The following is a 12,026-nucleotide window of genomic DNA, read 5'->3' as shown; positions in this document are numbered from 1 at the left end:
GCTTCCTACTGGATTAGAAAAAAACGTTAATGTTAGCAAACTCCTTTCAATATTTTTAGCAATTCAAACCAGGGACACTTGCTACAAATGTGTGTGGTGCAATGTTGCTGATGTACTGTCATTCAAGCCCTCCAACCTCTTTTATTTTTATATCCTGAGGCTTTCAGTCTCTACTCCTACTGCCCTTGGGAAATGTTTCTAAAAGTTCACGGAGCATTTCATAGATGGGTGATGCTCTTGCAAAGGAAGACTTGATGGGTTGCGTACTACTGTTATTCAACAGGACTGAAAACTCTGGCGAACTTGCCGCCTTTTCCATTTCTCTGCCATGAGAAGAAAAACAGTGAGTCAGGAGGGAACTTCTGCTGTCTCCAACCTTTAAAAAGAGGAATCTTTTGAACAAGAAAGAAATATAGCTATTTGCTTGTTTCTCCGAGGAAAACAGTGAACTGAAATGGTGTAGAACCTGGGGAATATCAGCTGCCATATTCTCATGTGAAATGCAAGTTGAAATTAAGCTGTTGCTACTTCCTTCTTTCTTGTTTCCCCTTTCTTACAGTTGCACAACTGAAAAGCAAGAATGGAGAAGTCTCTTGGACCCATAGATCTCCCAAAGCAAAAGGTGGCCTGAGAATGGCAGTATCAGGCACACCTGCCCCAGGGCTAACAGAGATGCATGGGGTAGCCCCATCAGCAGCCAGCACAACCACCACTATAGGAAGGAGTGGGAGCGTGCTGTGAGACCCAAAGACAGATGTGGGTCTTGGGAAGAAACTTGTACTGGGGAGCAGAAGACAGCCTCTTGTTTCCCATTTTAAGCTGTGTGAGATAGTAGCTCCACTGGGGGTAGGAAGAGAAAAGCCAAAATATCAGTGAAACCAATAAAGCTTACATTCACTCACAAGTTTAACCTGTAAATTGAAAGGTTGCTCTGAACTACTTGCTAGCTGGTTTAAAAACAAGGGAAAAAAAGAAAAGCTACTCAGTTCTCCAACAATATGTCACTTTTTTCATTCTTTTTTTTTAGGTAAAAGATGCCTGGTTTCTGAGGCACTCTGCGAGACTAAATGTCAACACTGAGTGGAAAATTTATGTCCTTTTAAAACCAAGGTTGGTTGAATCAATTATGTGTGCACATATATCACTCCAGATTTGGGTGTGTTGCCTTTCCATGCAAAATTCAGTTTCTCGCACAGTGCTTCCAATTTCAATGTGTTATGTATTGCAGCTCTGTATTCTGAAGGTCCATAGTTGCTGTTATATGATATTTATACAGTGGAGAATCTAGGCAGACAGATATTGTGCTGCCCAGCCAGATACAATGACCCCACAGTGGGGCCAGTCTTCAGTTCCCCAAAGCCCTGTGCTGCCCATACATGAGCTCTGACAAGCCAGGTACACTTATGGGCCCACATTCTAGCATGGCCTCAGCCTGTCTCTGTCCCCAGCAAAGTGCCTGATGCTTAAGGCTGAGGATACCCCTGGCTTCCCTGCTCATGACTGGGGTGGAACAGACCCTGGTTGCCAGGCACTGCTCAGCTGGGTCTCCTGGGGAGCCCTTACCTCCCAGTGCCTGACCTTGAAGGACTCACCAGCCTTCATGGCACCTTAACAATGGGAATGTTTATTAACAACATATTAATAAAAAAAAATATTCAAGTAGGTTTCTTCCTAACTTAAACTTTTGCCAGAACAGAATCTTTTTTCCAATTCAAAGCTCACATTCACAAAACTTTCAATTTTCATTGAATTCAATAGCGCAAAGTGAGTTGTAAGTCCACTGCCACTCTCTGAATCATCAAAATACTTCTGTATTATTAGCAGACGTTAAACCTGACATTTTGTTTGAGTGGGAAGAGTAATGCAAATTTAAAGCATCCTCGTAACTCAGGAGGGTGTGTACAAAGCACCATGGCATTGCGTAATAAGAAGAGCAGCCTGGAATTGATCCTGCCAGATTTCCTGGGGAAAATCACCAGAGATTTGAGCTGTTAAGTCAGTGTTGCATTGTAATGAAATTCCTGGCACATCTCATGCTAAAAGTCCCCTTAAGGGAAAATATTGTAAATCTGGCTGGTAGTGCTAGAAGTCAGGCTAGAAAGTTGGGAAGGAGGTTGCTGGTTCTAGTGTTTGTTGGGAGTCAGGGAGAGGCGCCGCTTCCCATCCCGCAGGGTTTAGCCCTAGGGAAGAGTGACTGTGAAGGGGTGTTTACTGTGACTGCTGATGCTAGAACTGAGCCCTGGATGTGAGCAGGGGTGCAAGGGTGCCTGATGGAGCCACTTCATGGAAACTTATGTCGATAGATACTACAATAAATGAAATGACCCATGAGTAGGGGAATATACAGGCCAGGTGGCTTGTGAGACTTGTGTTTCAATATGGGGCAGTATGTGATGAACTTCATGACTGTGTGCATAAGTGAAAAGAAGCAGTTAACAAAATATTTATATATAAAAATAAAATTTTACTTCAAAGACTGCTTGCAGACATAAGTCATTTGGGGAAAATGCTCTTTTTACTTTCCTTACAAATTTCAGGAGCTCAGTTTCAAAGGTGATTTCAGGGTACTTGCACTAGGGAAATGTAGGCAAATACACTAATGCAGTATCTGTAGCATATATTCAATAATAATAATGCAGTTACCTGTTGAGACTGATGTGTACTGTAACATCAAGTACATAACATAAACGTGTGTGTGCATATCTGGGCTGGGTTTTTGGCTCTTCACTTTGGCAGTCCAGGGAACTGAGCTGGATCTGCCACAGTGGGTTTGGTATATCTTCCTGTCTTTATTCCAGATACTTCTGCGAAATTCTCCTCCTTTTAAGAAATAAAATGTTCAGTTAAAATTATTTTTTTTTTCAGAGAATGAGGTGCAGCTAATTAGAAGAGAGCTTTCTCTGTAGTCATACTTATCCTGTCACTTCCCACTGCACAGCTTGGGCCGAAGCAATAGGATGACCGTTTCCAATACAGATAACTTGAATTGCACCAGTAGTCTTACAGTGAGCAGCATGCTTGACATTTCTACTTTTCATAATGTATGGAACTGATTCAGCGAAGATGAATTTGTTTTGGTCTGATGAATAAACACATATTTAAGTAAATTGAGAAGAAAATTGTGAATGCATGTTGTAGGCCATAATAGTAGCTTAGAATCTTTCCTGCATGTGCAGCAACGTAATTTCTTACTATATGCATTGCATAATCTGTTTGAAGAAGTCTTGTTTCAAGCAGACATCTTGATTAGTTACATAAGACCACACTTGCTAGATGATTTATTCAGTCTCTAAAATGCAATATTTCCTGGAAGCTGGTGTCATTGTTAGTGTACATTTAGGCTCCTCATTGTGAAATTATTATCAGAGTTGATAGTCTTTTCTGTGGAGTAGCTGAACTTCAGATTATTGTGAATGACTTGTATGCATTAGTGTTACATGCAGTTCCATAATTTAAGACTGTGCAGTACAGTGCAATTTTAGAAAAGTTTGGAAGTGAGTTTTCCATTAGAGCTGAATGAATATTACAAGAAGAACTCCCACAAACATTTCAATCTTTCAGTAATTTCACCATATCACTTTTTGTAATCAGTGACTGTAAATATTTCCTTTGAATCCTCAGAAAACATGAGGAAGATCAGTTTGTCTCTAGGCACTTACAAAATAGTCAAGTTATCTCAATCTGATTCTGAATTAATCATTCTACTGTAAGTACCATCCTGTTAAAACTGTGTGTGGTCTGTAGCTGAGGCTATTGCAATCAAGGAGTTCAAAGTTTTAATTTTTTATTTAAAAATGCTTTTTCCTCAAGAAACTGTGTGCAGCCTGTCTTTTAGCAAAAGAAAAGAGAAGTGAAATAGGATTCCTCAAAGCCTTCAGTCTCCTCATTTTTGGGATGATCCTAACTTTCAAAACAACTGTCAGTTCTATAAAACTTCATAGGACTGGCTTATCTGACAAGCCAGTATGATTATTTTAGGTAGATAATATATAAACCAGACCATTTGTCCTCAAAATCCTCATTATCTGTGACATTGGAAAAGGCTCACTGGTGGATATTTACATCAGAGAATTTCTCAGTATTTAAGGTAGCTGGCTGTTCTCTGCACTTTCGTTCTATAGTCAGTGAGCAAGAGGGAGTCAGCACCAAGAGCAGTTTAGCTTAGGGAATCTTTTTTCTCCTTGGAAAAAGACATCTTCCTCTTCCTGTCGGCTGCAAGTGAGACTTGGTGTTAAAGTTAGGTGCCTAAAAGTAAAGTGTGATAATAAACTCTATGGTATGCATGTATATCTTTGTGCATTGCACAGGTAATATTATCACTTTGTTGGGTTCCCTCTCTGCTATTTAACTTTTCTGCAGAATTCCATTGCAAAGAAACAAAAACAATTCTGTCCTCCCCAGACTGGAATCTAGATTCAATCCCACTTCTGTTAACTTTTAATGGAACTGGGCCAGCTCAGCTACCTCTCTCTCCTTACAGAGTTTGCAACCAAGTAGCTTTACTGAAAGTAGGGGGTTAGTTAGCCAGCAGAACAAAAGGTCACAGTAGAGAGGTGATTTTATAATCTTAAATGTATATATATCTCTGCTAATGTTCTTCTAGGATAAAGGGAAGGAGCAGACCCAGTCTGCAGTCCTCTGGCAAGATTTCTCTGAGTCTTGTTGTGGGCTTTGTCTTCCAAGGAACATGCCCTGTTTTTCTTAGTTTTTTATTGTTTAAATTTGTTTCTTTTATTATTATAGGGTGGTTTTTTTTTAATCATCCACATGCCAAAATAAAAGTTGATTCTCAGCTTGCTCTGTATTTTCTAGAATTTTAAGAATAAAACACAAAGAGGTTGTCTTGCAAAGAACATCTACAAACATGTTTGCCATCCTTTAGTGTGTCCCTCTTTAGACAACTAGAGAAACTCAAGTGAGAACAAACCATTTAAGAGTAGGAATGGCTGTGATGGAACACAGTTGACAACATCAGTATGGAAGCTTATGAGATCTCAAACCACATTCCAGGCAAAACATTTAATGTGCTAGTGGAGCTGAAACGCTGTGAGACAGCTCTGTACTGTGAATGAAAGGGCATTTGATTTGTAAATGATCATGATGAGGAAAATCCCTTTGAAAATTCCTGGTCAAAATTAAAACCACGACATAGACACATGCTTTAAAGTTCCAGCTGTGGTGCCTAAATCTGCAGCCTTTTTAATACCCCTGTGACTTGATGAAGTCACCAAAGTTTCACACACAATAGGTCCTTGAGTCTTTACAGCTTTGACTCATTAAGAAACTATTGTACCCTTAGACATTTGCAAGAAGGACATTTGAGACTGGCATCTTAATTGCAATCCAAAGTCTCTACATTATGCTGCAGGAAGCAATCAGTTAAAGAACTGTAACATAAACCAATATATAAACATGGAAGCAGGACACAGGTTGATCATGGTTTTGGTGGTCTTCTGTAGAAACGAAATTCTAAATATCGTTATGCTGATGAGTGATTTCTTTCTCCCTCCACATATTGAAACAATTTTGCAATACTTACACTGAAGGCAGAGTTTAACAAAATTCAAGGATCACTTCTGAAGATCCCACAGGGTAGAACCTGTAAACATTTAAATGTAATTTCTAAGTTTGCCAAGACAGAACTGTGATGTATGTGAAAGAACTGAAGCCCACACACTTCCTAATTTCTTTGCAGGAGAAAGATGGGAAAATGGGCCTTATAGAACATCTCTACTGAGAATTCAGTTTTTGCAGGAGCTTCTAGAGACCAGGCTGCGATGTTGTTCCATGATACTGAGTACATTAAAACTATATATATATATATGTATATATATATAGTTTAATATATTCGGTCTGCATTTGTTTAAGAGACTACAGGACAAACTCTCCAGCTTATCTACTTTAAGTTGCCGCACTTATATTTGGAAAGAAAACACTATTCTGTACCCTGTAGAACAGAATCTCAGCTTGTGGACATAGTGCTAGGTTATGAAACACTCATGCAACTTCAGTACCTCTACTGGACTCTTCCTCAGTGGAGTTTGCTTATGCAAATTAAAGAGGGGCTAATTATATATGCTTCAAAATCCACTCACAGTGGAGTTTCTTCTTAATATCTAATTTAAATCTCCTCTCTTTCAGTTTAAAGCCATTGTGCCTTGCCCTAGTGCTACATGCCCTTGTAAAAAGTTCCTCTCCAGCATCTCATAATATTCAATAGCAGTGCAAGCAATTTTGCTGTCTTCTACTGTTTGCTAAATGTATTCAGTGTCTGAATCAATATTGAGGTTTGTTATGTACAGTTGTGGTCAAATCTATGATAAATTATCTTTTCATCAGTGCTATTAAATGTAGCACTCAGACTATTTATCTATTAACACAATGTCATCCTAGAGGAATTTGTATGAAACTGGACTGTACTTGCATAAAAAATTCCTGTATTTTCTTCAGATTCTAGCAATCTTCTTTCCTCTCCAATTCTTCCCCGCCCCTGAACAACTCTTTTCCCCTTCTTCTCTGTTGATATACTTGTTATTTTCTGAATGAACGCCAGCACCATAGCAGATTTTTCAAAGACTCTTATTGCAGCAGACATTTTGAGATGTGGCTTTGACAGATTGCACATTTTGAAAGTGTGATACTGTAGCAAGCTTTTTAGTAAATTTGGCAGACTACATACTGTCTTGAAATCCGCTGATGAAAAGTGAAAAATCTATTAGATGTAGGTTGGCAGGATACATGTGACCTGCTGACAGGCTGTGCACATATTTTATTTGATTCCAGGAGCAAGGAATCCAAGTCTCAGGGGTTTATGAAGAATTGAAGTAAATGTCACTTACAGCATGAAAAAAAGACAGTCTTGGAAGAATTAGATTGTAAGAGGTGACAAAAAAAAAAGAGTAGTTAAAGTCTTTGTCTTAAAGGGGTTTTACTGAAACTATGAGTGGTAGAGAATAGATAAGAACCATGATGGTAGTGTATGTGATACTGCTGAAAAGCTGCTTTGATTATCCCCCCTTCTCAGAGAAAGAATTTGCAAGAGAGGAAACTCATTTCCAGTGTTTGAAATACAGGCTTACACTTGTGATTTTGACTCCCTATTTTTGATGCTGGCACTGGAATGCTCAGTATCCTGTGATTGTTCTGTGGGAAAGAACTCAGATTCCAAAAGCAGAGGGGGGTTTTACAATAGTTTACTTGCAGGCAGAATGGTGCTCTGAGGAATTTCACTTGTGGCTTTAAAATCTATTACCTTTCTTGGTGGTTCCTCAAAAGTTGTGCCTGTTATACGATGTCTTGTATGAGAGGGTATCAAAGCTAATATTCAGTGTGTATGGATATAGGAAGCACCCTGTGTGCGTCTGTGCCTAACCTGCAGGATCATGAGTTTAGTTTGAATACTCAGGTGATGATGATGCCCAAAGGGGTGATAGAACTCTCCTTTCCATCCTTGACTACATATTTTCACCTCCACCTTTGTACTGGCATTAGCTTTTGGCACCTTATATTCAGTCAAATCAAACTGTTAATCTACCTGAAAAAAACAGTTATAGTAAAAAAGAATCACATCTGGGTCAGGAGGCTTGGTGGGCATGTGGGTGCTGGTACTGATGAAAGGAGAAGAGGAAATATGTAGTTAGGACAGGCAAACAGCACAACTACCTCTGTAGTGACTTTGCAGTTTTTTTAAGTCGGTGGTGAGTACTCATCGAAGATATGTGTGCACGTCTACGGGGTTATGATATAATAGGCATCACAGAAACATGGGGGGATGGCTCCTATGACTGGAGTGTTGGAATGGAAGGCTACAGGCTCTTTAGGAAAGACAGGCCTGGCAGGCGGGGAGGGGGAGTTGCCCTTTATGTTAGGGATAAGCTGGAGAGTATGGAACTCTGTCTGGGGACAGGTGAGCAGTCAACAGAGAGTTTGTGGGTCAGGGTTAAAGGGAATATAGCTATGGGAGACATTACTGTGGGGATCTGTTACAGACTGCCTGATCAAGGAGAACCTGCGGATGAAGCACTCCATAGACAGATAGGAAAAGCCTCACACTCACAGGCCCTTGTTCTCATGGGTGACTTCAACCACTCTGACATCTGTTGGAAGGACGGTACGGCCTGGCACAAGCAATCCAGGATGTTCCTTGTTTATGTGGAAGACAACTTCCTTCTGCAAGTCATAGAGGAGCCGACAAGGAGAGGTGCCATGCTTGACCTTGTGCTCACCAACAGGGAAGGTCTAGTTGGAAATGTGACTCTCCAGGGCAGCCTTGGATGCAGCGATCATGAGATGCTCGAATTTGAGATCTTCAGGACAGTGAGAAGAGCGTGCAGCAAGCTCACTGTCCTGGACTTCAACAGAGCAGACTTTGGCCTCTTCAGGAACCTGCTTAGTAAGGCTCCATGGGATATAGCCCTAGAGGGCAGGGGGGCCCAAGACTCTTGGTTGATATTCAAGGATCACCTACTACAAGCTCAGGAGTGTTGCATCCCACCTAGAAAGAAGTGCAGAAGGAGGGCCAGGAGACCTCCTTGGATGGACAAGGAGCTCCTGAGGAAACTTAGAAGGAAAAAAGAGGCTTATAATAAGTGGAAGCAAGGACAGGAGGCCTGGGAAGAATACAGGGATGTTGTCCAGGAAGCTAGGGACCAGGTTAGGAAAGCTAAGGCCCAGTTAGAATTAAACTTAGCTAGAGGTATTAAGGATAACAGGAAGGAATTCTACAAGTACGTAGCAAATAAAAAACAGACTAGGGAGAATGCAGGCCCCCTCAGGAAGCTCTCAGGAGAACTGGCTACACAGGATTTGGAGAAGGCTGAGGTTCTGAATGACTTCTTTGCCTCGGTCTTCACTGGCAAAGGCTCTGACCAAACCACCCAAGTCTTGGAAGGCAGATGCAGGGACTGTGAGAATGAAGACCTGGCGCCCACTGTAGGAGAGGAACTGGTTCGAGACCATTTTCAGAAACTGAATGTGCACAAGTCCGTGGGTCCTGATGAGATCCATCCGTGGGTCCTGAAGGAGCTGGTGAATGAAGTTGCAAAGCCGCTGGCCATCATATCTGAGAAATCATGGCAGTCAGGTGAAGTTCCCAACGACGGGAAAAAGGGAAATATAACCCCCATTTTCTAGAAGGGAAAAATGGATGACCTGGGGAATTACAGACCAGTCAGTCTCACCTCTGTGCCTGGCAAAATCTTGGAGCAGATTCTCCTGGCAGGCATGCTAAGGCACATGAAAATCAACAAGGGGCTTGGTGACAGCCAGCATGGCTTCACTAAGGGGAAATCCTGCCTGACCAATTTGGTGGCCTTCTATGATGGGGCTACGGAACTGATGGACAGGGGTAGAGCAGTTGGTGTCATCTACCTGGACTTGTGTAAAGTGTTCGACACTGTCCCACGACATCCTTGTCTCAAAATTGGAGAGACATCAATTTGATGGATGGACCACTCGGTGGATAAGGAACTGGCTGGATGGCTGCACACAAAGAGTTGTGATCAATGGCTCAATGTCCAGCTGGAGACCAGTAACGAGTGGTGTCCCTCAGGGATCAGTGTTGGGACCGGTCTTGTTTAACATCTTCATCGCTGACATGGACAGTGGGATTGAGTGCGCCCTCAGCACGTTTGCCAATGACACCAAGCTGTGTGGTTCGGTTGATAGGCTTGAGGGAAGGAATGCCATCCAGAGGGACCTTGACATGCTTGTGAGGTGGGCTGATGCCAACCTCATGAATTTTAACCATGCCAAGTGCAAGGTCCTACACCTACAGCTACAGGTTGGGCAGAGAAGAGATTCAGAGCAGCCCTGTGGAGAAGGACTTGGGGGTGTTGGTTGATGAGAAAATGAACATGAGCCAGCTTCAGTGTGTGCTTGCAGCCCGGAAAGCCAACTGTATCCTGGGCTGCATCAAAAGGAGCGTGACCACCAGGTTGAAGGAGGTGATCCTGCCCCTCTACTCTGCTCTTGTGAGACCTCACCTGGAGTATTGTATGCAGTTCTGGTGTCCTCAACATAAAAAGGACATGGACGTGCTGGAACAAGTCCAGAGGAGGGCCACGAGGATGATCAGGGGACTGGAGCACCTCCTGTATGAAGATAGGCTGAGAAAGTTGGGGCTGTTGAGCCTGGAGAAGAGAAGGCTGTGTGGAGACCTCATAGCAGCCTTCCAGTATCTGAAGGGGGCCTATAGGGATGCTGGGATCCTGGAGAGGGACTCTTCATTAGGGACTGTAGTGATAGGACAAGGGGTAATGGGTTCAAACTTAAACAGGGGAAGTTTAGATTGGATGTAAGGAGGAAATTCTTTCCTGTGAGGGTGGTGAGGCACTGGAATGGGTTGCCCAGAGAGGTTGTGAATGCTCCATCCCTGGCAGTGCTCAAGGCCAGGTTGGACGAGGCCTTGGGTGACATGGTTTAGTGTGAGGTGTCCCTGCCCATGGCAGGGGGGTTGGACCTAGGTGATCTTAAGGTCCTTTCCAACCCTAACTATTCTATGATTCTATGATTCTATATATAAATGGCTTACCTAATTCTCTCCAAAACTGTAATTAGCCATAAGACAGTATTCAAACAAGCCTGTGTAAAACTGAAGGCTTCTACAATGCATCTTATTGCAGTGTAAGTGAATCTTAACAGTTGCTTTTTCTCTCCCCTTGTAAAACTCCTACAATAGATGATAATAGTGGAATATTTAAACAGATCTTACCAAAACAGATGAATTGGCTATCAGATTTTCTGTCTTTTATAGGCGTCTACTTAGAATCATAGAATCATAGAATAATTCCTACAATAGATGATAATAGTGGAATATTTAAACAGATCTTACCAAAACAGATGAATTGGCTATCAGATTTTCTGTCTTTTATAGGCGTCTACTTAGAATCATAGAATCATAGAATAATTCCTACAATAGATGATAATAGTGGAATATTTAAACAGATCTTACCAAAACAGATGAATTGGCTATCAGATTTTCTGTCTTTTATAGGCATCTACTTAGAATCATAGAATCATAGAATAATTAGGGTTGGAAAGGACCTTAAGATCATCTAGTTCCAACCCCCCTGCCGTGGGAAGGGACACCTTATGCTAAATCATGTGTTCATGCTCATTGCTGTTCCTCAAATATATGGCTGCATTACTTGTGTGTTTGGGAATTTCACAATTTCTGCATTGCAAAAAGACTTTGGTGTTCTGAATTTTCAATATTCTATATTCTCTTTGAAAACATGTAGGCTTAGCACTGACCGTGTTGTGATAAACTAGTAAAGAAACATACAAAACATTACTTATTATTTTCTGATTAACATTTGCACAGACAGGCCAAAATAAATGTGTTTTTCATGTTTATTCATTTCTTTTTTAGGGACATTAAACCATGGAAAGATAAAGAATGAAAAAGGTGAAACAAAAACTCTTTAACAAGAAAAAGGAATATAAATATTAAAAAAACAAACCAAACCAAACTACTGAGTTTGGAATCTGTAACTTTTTTTTTTTTTAATATTTGAAACTGGTTCCTACTTCTAATACTACTTTTGTGTGTCAAAATATGAAATAATGACAATGTTTCTCAGATGAGAGGATGTAAGCATTATCATCCATAGTGAATTCTCTAACTTAAAGCCTTGGGTTCCTCTGTTTTAGACTTGACCGAGAGATCTTAAAGTGTTTTAGGGAGACCTATTCTCTTTTAGAAAGACCAACACTAGCACTGGAGTTAGAGTGTAACTTCAAATGTCACAGGAACTTGCATATAGAAGTGTCCTAATGGGCTGGAGCATTTATAGTTTCTATGAATGGGTTAGGATGTAAAGGAGAGAAGTTACAGGCTTATAAATATGCTTATAAGGACATTCATACTGATTTTTGCATATCCGACATGGCTAACTGCTGATATGCAGTGTGAATCTGTCCTAAGAGACACTTTTATATAACAGCTATAAATCCAAGACAAGGGTTCACAATTTGTAGCCTGCTAAACAATTCTCTTGGTCATGAAGAAGGGATCTGAGGATGCA

This window comes from Pezoporus occidentalis, unplaced genomic scaffold, assembly GCF_034315485.1.
Source record: "Pezoporus occidentalis ecotype Australia unplaced genomic scaffold, CSIRO_AGI_Poc_V1 ctg42, whole genome shotgun sequence".
Taxonomy (NCBI): domain Eukaryota; kingdom Metazoa; phylum Chordata; class Aves; order Psittaciformes; family Psittacidae; genus Pezoporus; species Pezoporus occidentalis.
Note: the sequence above shows the minus strand (reverse complement) of the source record.